At 29.4% G+C, this 12,790-nt stretch overlaps 1 protein-coding gene and 1 non-coding gene across 5 annotated transcripts in view; both read right to left on the bottom strand.

Moving 5' to 3' along the window:
* Window positions 1-12,790, bottom strand: part of LOC122636288 (puratrophin-1-like) — a 346,508-nt gene that overhangs the window by 257,538 nt on the left and 76,180 nt on the right. The window lies entirely within an intron of this gene.
* Window positions 8,648-8,788, bottom strand: LOC122636407. The gene has a single exon (XR_006328934.1). It is a non-coding gene; the product is annotated as a U4 spliceosomal RNA (small nuclear RNA).

The following is a 12,790-nucleotide window of genomic DNA, read 5'->3' as shown; positions in this document are numbered from 1 at the left end:
AAAAAAAAAGAAAGTAAGGAAAAAAAAAAGGAGAAAAAAATCGCGAAAGACAATTAATTAAGTAAGAAACGGCAGATAATTAATTGAACTCGGTTACAACACAAATTGTCTTGTAACAAGATGGAAAATAATAACGATCTCTACGATCGAATCTGATCAGTACGGTCGAACGTGTCGAGAAGTCTTTGTATCGCTGAGAGCGAAAGGAAGAAGAAGAAGAAGAAGAAGAAGAAGAAGAAGAAGAAGAAGAAGAAGAAGGAGAAGAAGAAGAAGAAGAAGAAGGCGTCAGGATGAAAAATCGTTCGCCCGTCTACGACCTGGGATAGTAACCTCCATTGACCTCGACATCGGCCCTGTAAACGTTCCACGAATCCCGGCGTTTCTCTTCCCGTTGTGTGTTGTATCTAAGCAGAGTAAGGGAAGGTTGAGGGGGCGGATTGAAGGGGGGAATTCTCTACGGAACAGTGAATTTCAAAGACCAAAGAAATTTCACTGAGTTTATGTAGACACGATTGTTTCGATTCGATCGATCGAGAATCCAAACGAGATCGTGAGTTAAAAATTGATAATCAATGAGGAGAGGTTCCATTGAATGGGAGCTTGAGTTTCCTTCTTGAGAAAGATAGATAGATGGATAGATAGATAGATAGATAGATAGATAGATAGATAGATAGATAGATAGATAGATAGATAGATAGATAGATAGAGAAAGAAAGAGAGAGAGAGAGAGAGAGAGACCAAAGGCACGAAGAACGCAAATAACGAAGCGAGACGAAAGTTAATTTATGCTTACGATCGTTTGCATCGTGAACGTGAGCCGCGAAAAGGATAACGTAAAGGTAAAGAGGAGACAGAAAAAAAAAATTAGAGACAGAAAGAGAAAGAGAGAGAGAGAGAGAGAGAGAGAAGATAAAAAAATAAATTTACAAAAAAAAAAAAAAATAGAAAAAAATACAAGGGAAAAAAAAAAGAGAAAAAAGAAACTAGAAAATAAAAAATGAAACGTTTCACTGTCGCTCCGACGCGATAAGTATCAGAGAGTCATTGCAGGGCAATAAAATAAAGCTCATCTCGTCGGGCTCTTTGTGATCCGTCGAAGCCATAATCCTCGTCCGTAGAAGTCAAGGATGAGAGCTCGCCGTCGGAGGTCGAAGGAGAAATAATTCACGATGGCTATTGCCGCGGCTGGCAGTTCTAAATCCTTTCTCGAACGATAGAATGGAAAATCTCGAGCAACAGGCAATTACGAGCTCTGCAACGACGTGTGGAATGGAAAGGTATCGCATCTCCATACACCAGAATCTCTTTATGCATTATATATCTAACTATTTATCTATCTATCTATCTATCTATCTATCTATGGATGTATTTATTCGTGTATGTATTTATCTATGTACGTATGTATCTAGTTACGAGAGCAAGTAGCCGAACAAACGAGCGATAACTATTCTTTTTTCAATAATATTCTTTTTCTCTTTTGATCTCTTCAAACATTTCGTTGGACGATCTTTTTTATATATTTAAAGTCGGTGATGTATGTGTGTGTCGAGTGGTTGAGTGTATGTGTGCGTATTTAATAAATGTGTGATTACGATTAATCAGACCATAACTTTTTCGTTCTTTTAGATTTTTTATTAAACAATATTTTCTTTGAAGCAATATTGATAGCATAGTCTTTCTCTCTCTCTCTCTCTCTCTCTCTCTCTCTCTCTCTCTCTCTCTCTCTCTCTCTTTTTTCTGTCTCAAAATTTTTCATTAAATAACCTAATACGTCTTAATTTCTTTTGAAAACTTTTCTTAATATACTACACGTATATATCTATGAGTACACATATCTGTAACATAAGTACATGTGTGCATTTGTACGTGTGTCTACGTGTTTGTAGTTATCTTCTAACGGTTACAAATACGCAGAGAACAAGGCAATAATTTTTCATGTTCAATGTTCATCTTTCTCTTTCTCTCCTTCTGTCTCTCTTGAGACTTTTCGTTAAACAATCTTTTCCAACGTAACATCTTCGTGCTAAGTACAAACCGAGCTGCTGCCATGGGTAAGTAGTACTATGGTGCTTGGCAGTGCCTCGCCTGACCTACCCGTCGACCGACACGCGGCACGAACATGGAAAAATATGTAAATATCGTCCCTCATCCATTATCCAACACGTGGAAAGAACGACAGCCAAGAAGGAAGGAGGCATTGTGTCGGTACAATGTATCTATACGTATGTACGTACATACATACATACATACATACATACATACATACATACATATATATATATACATACACACGTACATACGTATATATGTATGTATGGATGGATGGATGAATGTATATACGTATTTATGTATATATGTATGTACGTATGGATGGATGGATGGATGGATGGATGGATGAATGTATGGATGAATGTATGGATGCATGTATATATGGATGAATGGATGGATGGATGGATGGATGAATGTATGTATGTATATATGGATGTATATATGTATGTATATGTATGTCCTTTGTGATTGTATGCGAATGACTTAAGACCGGAAGGCACGGCGACCTACACCGACCGAGCTTGCTTGTTTTAGCAACGCTGTTGTTCGCTATCGATTGCAATGGAGCTATCTTCTTCTTCTTCTTCTTCTTCTTCTTCTTCTTCTTATTCCTTGACTTTTTTTCTATTATCCTTCTTATCCTTATGTTTATCTCTATCGTTGTCCTTATCTTTATTTTTATTCTTATTCTTATTCTTATTCTTTGTGAATAGATGTTTTTTCGGATTTTTCTTTTTTTTTTTTTACTTCAGTATCTTTTTTATAACATGTATTTATATATAAAATAAATTATATATATAAAATATTCATGTATTTATAATAATGAATGTCTCATATATTGTATTTATATCTATTTATATTATATTATTATTTATATATTTCATAAGATATATATATTTAAACACTCGTCCTAAAATTTTTTTGTTAGTTCACTATCTTTTTTCATAACAATTTTTTCATAACACTATATATATATATATATATATATATATATATATATATATAAAATAGATACAAATTTCTGTCTAACCATAATATATTAACCCCATGAGATTTCCGCGATAGCCGGAAGGAAGAGAGTTAGGATCGGTTCACCGGAGATATTATAATCACCATGACGACGTGATACGCAATTAATCTATCGCGGTTGTCAGTGGCTCGCACGTTACCTATAGTCGACAAATAATAAGCGATATATGCATGTATACACGTATCTATATATTTATGTACGTATGTATATGAATCTACGCTACCTCACGATACTAACTATCTATATCTATACAGACTGTTGCAAATATATATATATATATATATTTCTCTCTTCTTCTTCTATATATTCCTATCTCTGTTCCCCCTAAAAGAAGAATAACCTCTAATAAGAAAAATTTTCTTCACTGTAGAACGATGACGTATTACGATAAAAAAAGAAAGAAAGAAAGAAAAAAAAAAAAAGAAAAAGTTTAATAGAAAGGTTATAATCATAAGCGCAATATCTACTTAAAAGATATTTCTTATGGTTAAATAAAGAAAAGAATTAGGTAATTGTACACGAATGACCTTCGATATCGTTCTTTCAATACATCTTACCGACCTTTAACATCCAACGCATATATATGGATAATCGAAAGAATATAATAAACCATTGAACTTGGATAGATAAAAGAGAGAATAATTTTTATAGAATATCTTTGAACGAACAAAGGATACTACGTAACTATGTGCCTACCTATATTGAAGAAAGAAAGAGAGAGTAAGTGAAGAGTTACCGTGAAGCACCCTGTACGATGATAACTAAAACTATGCACACACACACACATACACACACACACATCATACATACATACATACATATATATATATATATAAATGTATAAGTAAAACGTACATGTAACACTCGCATGACGTACGCATAAAGCGATATGATTAATGGCTCGGTGCTATCAGTGCGTGAACGTTGCAAAACGAAGACAAATAATGTGCACCATGTAAATACATACATAGATACATGTACGTACATATGTAAATGGACCCTGTAGTTACCTACCGAACGAATCTCGAAATCTTTTACATTGGAAATAAATGTCGGCCCGTCTTAACTACTACTACTACTACTACTACTACTACTACTACTACTACTACTACTACCATTACTACTATCATTACTACATACTACAACCGATCATCATCATCATCATTGTTGTTGTTGTTGTTCTTGTTGTTATTGTTCTTCTTCTTATTGTCATCGTTTATTCACAAATTCCCTTTGACCAGCCGAATTAATGAAAGCGCGATATTGTAGAATCAAACGATGCATTATTATTCGCCATTTTTACGCATCTTGACGTCACGAGAGTCCGTTCGTTCGTCACGCTCGAAAACTTTCACGCTCGTTCCTTACTCTTACATAGCAAGATGAAACCCCGTGTTCTCCGTGAAATTTTTCTTATTAAACGTTAAATCTTTCTCTCATCCATGTGACTTCCCCATTTACAAATCGCTCTTATGCGTTTTAATTGCATTATATATATATATATATATATATATATATATATATATATATATATATCTGTTTTTTTTTCTTTCTTTCTTTCTTTTTTCATTTCTCGTTCTTTCCTTTTTCTATTTCTTTTTCTTTTTCTTTCTTATGGTATCTCTTTTTTTTTTTTTACATTATTCTATCGCAAATAAAACGTTAACGATTTGTAATTATTTGTTTGTTATTAATGTTAGAATTATTACGTTAAATATTCAGTTTTATAGAAAGGAATAAAAAAAAAAAAAAAAAAAAGAAGAAAAGAAAAATTAATACTCGTTATCTTTAATTTATTTCATTGAATTAATTGCAATTTGTTTAATTCAATTTTATGATAATACTTGATAGATAAATGGAAAAGAATTTTCTGATAAATTATCTTAAGAGTTTGAATTTTGGATATTTCTAAAGGAGGAGAGTGATTCAGAATAATTTCATTTGAAGGCTTGATAGTTTCAATTAACGTCTATCGATTTATCGACAAAATTGAAACTTGCATTTGGAAAATTAAAATTAACTAATGATATAATAATATAATTGATTTCCTAGTTCATTCTCGACAAAATGTAATTACAAAAAAAAGAAAAGGAAAAGAAAAGGAAAGAAAAGTAAAAAAGAAAAAAAAAAAAAACAAGAAATAATTGTTACATCGTATAAAGATCTTTGAATGAATTCTTTAACATAAATTAAAGGATCTAATCTGATCGTCAACATTTCTTATTATTTTTTATTCCAATTATTTTTGAATGAAATGAAACGTGAGAAGTCAATTGACGATCCCATGTGAATGAAAAATTAACAAATTTTAATGAAAAATTAACAAAAGGATGATAACGCGAAAGAGAAAAAAGGAAGAAGAAAGAAAAAAAAAAAGAGAGAGAACGGAAAAAGAAAAACATCGTTAGAAAACAACGTACCGTATAAAATCCTCCCGAAATAAATTCTTTCAGATAGATTTTGTGGATCTAATCTGATGGAAAAATTTACAATCGTAGAAAGTTCTCCCATCTCTGTGGGAACAGCTTACCGACCAATGAGGTGCACGCCCTCGAGGAACGTTACAACTAAGTATCAGATCGTGCCTCGATGAAAGTTTTAGCCGAGTCGAAAAACCCCAGGAAAAGTTGGAACTTTACTTATTGCGTTCTGAATGATGCCCTCGCCCTTCGGAGACAGGAAGGCGAGAGGAAAAAGAGAAAAAGGGGAGAAACTGTAGAAGAGAAGAGAATAAACTGAGAGAAAACTGAGAGTAACAGAGAAAGAGAGAGAATGAGCGAGAAAGAGAATGAAAAATGAAAAGAGAGAGAGAGAGAGAGAGAGAGAGAGAGAGAGACAGAAAGATAGAGATAGAGAAAGAGAGATAAAGAAGTGAGAGAGAGAGAGAGAGAGAGAGAGAGAGAGAGAGTGAGATAAAGAGAAAATGCCTTGATCGACGACGGCAGACTTTTAATTACTCTTGGGGTGCATTTGGCACAAGTTCCCAAAACGTGAAAGCGAGAGATAAGCTTCCTCGAAATGGAGAATGAGTTTGACGATATGCGAAAGATCGTAGAGAGAAGTTATGTGCCGTCAAATTATGCAATTAAAAGTCTTACACGTAGAACATGTGTGTGTGTGTGCGTGTGTTAGTATTATCAGCGTTTATTGATTTTCTTCCAGTCCACTCCTCCTCCCCCCTCCTCCTACCACCCCCACCTTCAAACCATTTTTTTCTGATTACGAGTCAATGACTTTTTATTCGCATGAATCTATCATAAATCAATGATTCTTAGCAAATCGGGAAAAAGATTCTTTTTTTTTTATTTTTCTTTTTTTTTTTTTTTTTTTTTTTTTTTTTTTTTTTTATTACGGGGTTGACATTTAAAATGATTGAAAAGAGAGAATCGATCTATTGATGCATTCTTTTCGTCGAGGAAGAGGTTAAATCTCTGCGACGAGTTGATTCTTTGTGAGTTAAGTTTTTTGTATAGAAATTAGAGAACGTGAAAGTTATAGTATATTTCTTTTAATAATATTGTTTTAATATTGGAATATGATTGTAATATAGTATTATTAATACTAATATCAACGAAGTATATTTTTTCTCTCTCTTTCTCTCATAGTATTTTATAACAAAATATATATATATATATATATATAATAGTATTAATATATATAAAACCTAATATGATATAAAACCTAAAAAAAAGCTTTTGATATAAATCAATGGTAAACGTAGTAACGAAAAATCAAAAAAAAGAAAAAAATGAGATGAAAAAAAAAATAAAATAAGAAGAAACTACAATAAAAAAAAAATATATATAAAAATATATAACAATTGCTTTGGTTTTAATATTACACCTGACGGTGGATTGATATTCCTACTATATCCTAACGATTCTTTATCTCTTTTTTATTTCATTCATTCTCTTTATAACTAAATAAATATAAAATAAAACGTAAGATATATTATACTTAAATACGTTGATTTCCACAAGGATGGTAGAATGTTGTCGGATCGATACGATGGTTAAATGGGTTAATCGGACACCGCAGTAACAGTGGCTCGTCCTTCGCATGATGCATTCTATTCGTTGCCGGCATGCCTATCCAATAGTTTTACAAACAAATCCATTATTCGGTATGACCATACAACGGAAATCACGTGGTAGATGGACCCTAAATGTCGACGTCGTCATCCGATCATTATATACGAGCAACTAACACGCGTAACGCCATATGGACGTACGATTTCAATGGATATAATGCGATACATAGCACAAACTATTATTACACATCTGCGACAGTTTCAACCATAACGAGATTCACTTCTCATCATTTGTTGAAAACTAACTCAAATCAATCGATAAACTCAAAGTAGAAAATTGTTAATGAATATTTATTTATCCATTAAATTTGGTAGTGTCGTTGACTATTAAAAAAAAAAAAAAAAAAAAGAATTAATGAAAGAAATAATAAATTTGATATTGATATTACTATAATTAATATGTCAATTTTTTCTTTGTTGTTGTTATTATTATTATTATTATTATTCTATTTAAGTAATAATATTGATATAATTTTATTACTTTGAATACTATCAATGATATGATTGTGTTATTAGATATACTGATATTTTTATAAGAATTGTATTTTTATGGTATATTGTATTAAGTATGTCGAAAAATTTTTTAAATGCAGCAACAATTGAGATATAATATACATTATATATTTTCTAATTAATATTAGATAAATATAGAAACAAGAGTTGTAACAAAATTCTGATTGGATTCAAATTGAAATTAATTGAGGAATGAAAATTTCAGAGGATAAATAAAAAAAAAAAAAAAAAAACCAAGAAATTTGTTAAACGTTCTAACAGTATGAAATGTTTTTTCTTTATTATATATATATATATATATATATATATATATATATATATATATATATCTGCAGTTCTTTCAACCGTGAACATGATTCATTTCAAGATTGCATCACTTCGATCAATGAAATCAGTCGGTAGACTACTAGACGATTAGCAAGAGCGTGCAATAATATACAAAACAAAAAATTGTTTCAAGTGTCTATCAAAGGTTTATAAAGTATACGAGTTTCGTTAGAAAGAAAAAAAAAAGAGATAAATAAAAAATATATTAGTAATACAAATATATACTCTAATATACAACGCTAGTATTATTACTATACACTAATTATATCACATATAAAAAAATAAACATTTCATACAAATTGATTAAAATCAATATATATTAACTATGATCCAAAATAAGAATTAGAGAAGAAAAGAAGAAAATATATATATATATATATATATATATATATATACCTTTAAAACAAAAGCATTAATTTCTCAAATTTGTATGTAATAATGAATTAAAATTAATATTGTAATCCTTCGTGGAATATACAAAAAAAAAAAAAAAAATTAGCAAAAAAGGAAAAATAAATTGAAAGAAATTTTAACATGAAATTTTATTTAATTTCGGATGAAAAAAAATATAATATAATCGTCCATCAACGTAAGGAGACGTAAAGCTTGCTTTCTTTTTGTATAATAATATTTATGAACCCCCGCAGGGGTTTCCAAAAATTGCCGTAGCCGATGGTATTTCACATCGTCATGGCGGGGTATTGGTAAAAGTTTTCAACTAGCAATAATCGCACCTCGGTAGAACCTCATTGGTTACGATATTGCCGCTGCGCAAAGACAGAGAGCCGCGGTCAACCTGGCTCCTGTTATAGTCTTAACCAAATGCGTTTAGTTGCGAGAAACGAACAGTGACTAGTGCCATCTAGCATCTTATATACAAACTATTAGCAATTTAAACTCTCGCGCGCCAATCTTTCGAACATTTAAAAGTAGTTATTATCTATTAATCCTATATCTAATTACGATTACATAATTATATATATATATGCATTATATATTTATATATATATATATATATGAGATTATAAATATTCAAATGCATTTTATAAAATAATTTAAATAATATCTCGAATAAAAGAAGGAAAAGAGAGAAAGAAAAATAAATGATAACAAATAATAAATGTAATAAATGATATATAATAATAATGATGATGATGATGATGATGATGATGATGATATTAATTCATATGATAAATTATATAATATAATAAATAAAAATAAGTAATAACAATCAAATCAAAAATAGATACAATTTCGAAAGAATATTATAACAAAATCGTAAAATAATATTGACGTTTAAATAAATATAATCGTTTATCGATCGTGAATTCTCTCTCTCTCTCTCTCTCTCTCTCTCTCTCTCTCTCTCTCTCTCTTTCTCTTTCTCTCTGTCTCTGTCTTTCCGTATTTTAGAAAGTAACATGAAATATTTCATAAATCATTCGAACGACATCTTTCCGTACGATCAACAAAGGAGAAAGGGATATAAATTTTCCGTAATTTTTCACTGACGCCCGTTTCATTTCACCAACGATATGATTCTTGACAGGTGAGAGAAGAACTCTCGCGAAGCTTGTTAGCAACTCATCATATAGACACACCCACCCTTTTGATACGTACTCTATGAACGTGGGATAATACAAGTTAAGTAAAGTAACTTTATTACGATAATGAGAACGCGAATCTCGTAAGGCTTTCGATGGTTAGCTTCCCTTTCGAATATAACCAATTATAAAAAATTCATTCGTGATAATGACGAAGATGATGATGATGATGATGATGATGATGATGATGATGATAATGATGATGATGATGATGAGATATTGATGTTTTTACTATGGGAAGATATATTCGAATAAGGATGCATTTTAAAGATGGTTGTGTATTCGTTTTTTCGAATTGCAAAAAAAAAACTATAAAAAAGTCATACTACCATATATTGCATTATTATAAGAATCAAAAACGACTATTAAGATTAATCTGTCTTTATGAAGATAAAATTATCCGACAAGAATATTAATAAGAATTATATATTTTATTTAAAAAATAAAGTAAAAAAGAAAGGAAGAAATAAAGGAAAAAGATACTGTAATTAAATATGTATATGTAGTGCAAATGTGTGCGCGTGTGTGTGTGTTCAGAATGAAAATTTGTAGTATAGAAATAAATCTTGTTTTCTTTCTTTTTTTTTTTTTTTTTTTCATAAATGAAATGGTTTTTTTTTTTTTTTTTTTATATAATATTAATAAAAATCACGTACTCGGTTTTTGTATTAAATCGTAAGAGAAACTATAATAAATCATATCATTTTGTATACTATTTTGTTTTACATTATTTTATTTATGAATCGACGATATATTGAAAATAATTGCTATATTTTTAAATATGACAAAAAATATTTAAATAATAAAGATATATATGTATATACACACGTGCGATGCAAGACATTTCTTGCGTTTTATCGCATGATAAACGATAATTAAAGTATACTAAGTTGCTTTATTATACGAATTAACGACAGCCATCGATAATAATTACTATATTTTTTAATTAAAAAAAAAAAAAAAAAAGAAAAGAAAGAAAAGAAAGAAGAAAAAAAAAACAGAAAAAAGAAGAGAAAATTTCTTAAATAATAATAAAAAAAAAAAAAAAAAAAAAAAAGTGATACGATGCAAGACATTTCCTCTCGTTTCGTCGCACGAGAAACTATAATAAAACTCACTAGTATACAACTTTATTATATGAATCTACGACGGCTATTAAGAATAATCTCTCTGATAAAACATAGAACAGAAATTTTATTTAAAAAAAAAAAAAAATGTAATAAAAATTAAAAAAAAAAAACAAGAAAAAAAGAATACAAAAATGATATATCGTATAGAAAGGAGAAAAAATAATATAACTGGAGCATGTATATATACACACTTATATACATACATATATACACACATATGTACATATATGTTCAGAGTGAAACGTCGTCGTATCGAAATCAATTTTACGCAGGCGTGTTTAGAAGAAAATTGAAGCAAAATGGCGAGAGTCGTTTGATTTACATAGCATTACGACGTACGCTTTTCCAACTATCGAGATACGAGGAGATAGTAATGATAGTCAGAGAGATATCATTCCGATACGATTTGCACAGCGCCCATGTATTCCTTTCATAAAAATAATTTACCGAGAGGACTAATGCGAAACACTATACACGTGTGTGTAAGTACTTTCTCTCTTTAGATTTAAACGCGACTCACCCACGCTACTATGTCATCGTTAGATCCGCCATATTTCAGTTTTTCCATCATCCATTTACATAATTTCCATATATTCCAACAAAAATATCGATCGTGTCGATTAACACGTCGGATGCTATTGATAAGGCAAAAGTAAACAGGAATGAAAGGTCATTGATAATTGACAATCAATGTTATATTCAAAACTTCATTCAAAATGTTTTTAAATCATTTTCGATTTTTAATACTTCAGGTATATATTAAAAGTGTAATGGTAGAGAAAAAAAGAGAAAAGGGAAGAGAAAAAAATATATTTACTTTTTCAATGGAAGTAATGTCTAATGTAAAAAATTATGCAAATGAATCTTCCATGCATCCATTTTCTTGACTCTAAGCAATTTTACTAATTTCGTTTAATATGTTTGGAAAATAGTTTCTTTTGCAATATTTCATTTTGTATGTCTATTAAAAGTATAATATATATACTTAAAAGAAATTTATTTTTTGGCTTAACAGTAAAGTCTAGTGTTAAAATTAATGATTAATAAATTATTTTTTAACTCGTATATAATTATTTGCATTGAATAAAAATAAATAAATAAATAAATGAATAAATAAATAAATAAAAGAAACATTTGATGAAATTTTCAAAATTTTGCTTCCTCTTTCTTTCTTTCTTTTTTTCTTTTTTTTCTTTCTCGTTTTCTTTATTTCAAATTAATGATTCCCTTCAATTTTGTATCTCATTGAATTATATGAAAACAATTCACAATGGCACGAACTTTCCGAACAACTTCGAACTTTCTACTGTTATAAGAGTAATCGTTATCTCTTACAATTGTCAAGTAAATTTCACGTGTGTCTGAAAATGAGATTTCTCGTTTCCTGTTAGTAATGTGCTAACACATATCTCCGATGGATTTTAACGCTCTATAACATCATACAACTATTATTAAGTTACAAACTCATATATCTTATTACATTTTTTCCCAGAAAGTTGATTATATACATATATATATATATATATATATATATATATATATGTTTGTGTGTGTTTATGTGTGTTTAGGTTGGGTGGACAAGAAAGTTCATAAATGACTTTTTAAAATCAATTATATTTTTTTCGAGACTTTCTAGGCTAATTTCTATTTTCTTTTTCTTTTTCTTTCTTCTTTTTTTTCTTTTGTTTTTCAAATCCCAAAATTACAAACTTAGGAATTTTCGTACGATCTTCCTTTACGATTATTTCACAACGAAAGAGATTTTATTCAACTAGATAATTACGTCTCTAAAAAGAATTTCATTCCGTTGATTATAAAACTTAATATCCAAAGTTAAGAAAATTAATTTTTATTTTATACATTTTTATTTATAAAATAGAAAAAAAGTAGAAGAAAACAAAATAGATTTATAGATCATTGAATCGAAAGAAGGAGTTAAGTACCCGTTTGTAAAGAAAATGTATTACACAAAAAATCGTTGCAGTTTTAATGAATCTAGTTTCACGTTATATAAACGTTTCTGAATAAATATATATATATAAAAAAA

The sequence above is a fragment of the Vespula pensylvanica genome, chromosome 21 (genome assembly GCF_014466175.1).
Source record: "Vespula pensylvanica isolate Volc-1 chromosome 21, ASM1446617v1, whole genome shotgun sequence".
NCBI classification, from domain to species: domain Eukaryota; kingdom Metazoa; phylum Arthropoda; class Insecta; order Hymenoptera; family Vespidae; genus Vespula; species Vespula pensylvanica.
Note: the sequence above shows the minus strand (reverse complement) of the source record. Positions and strands in the feature narration are given on the sequence as shown.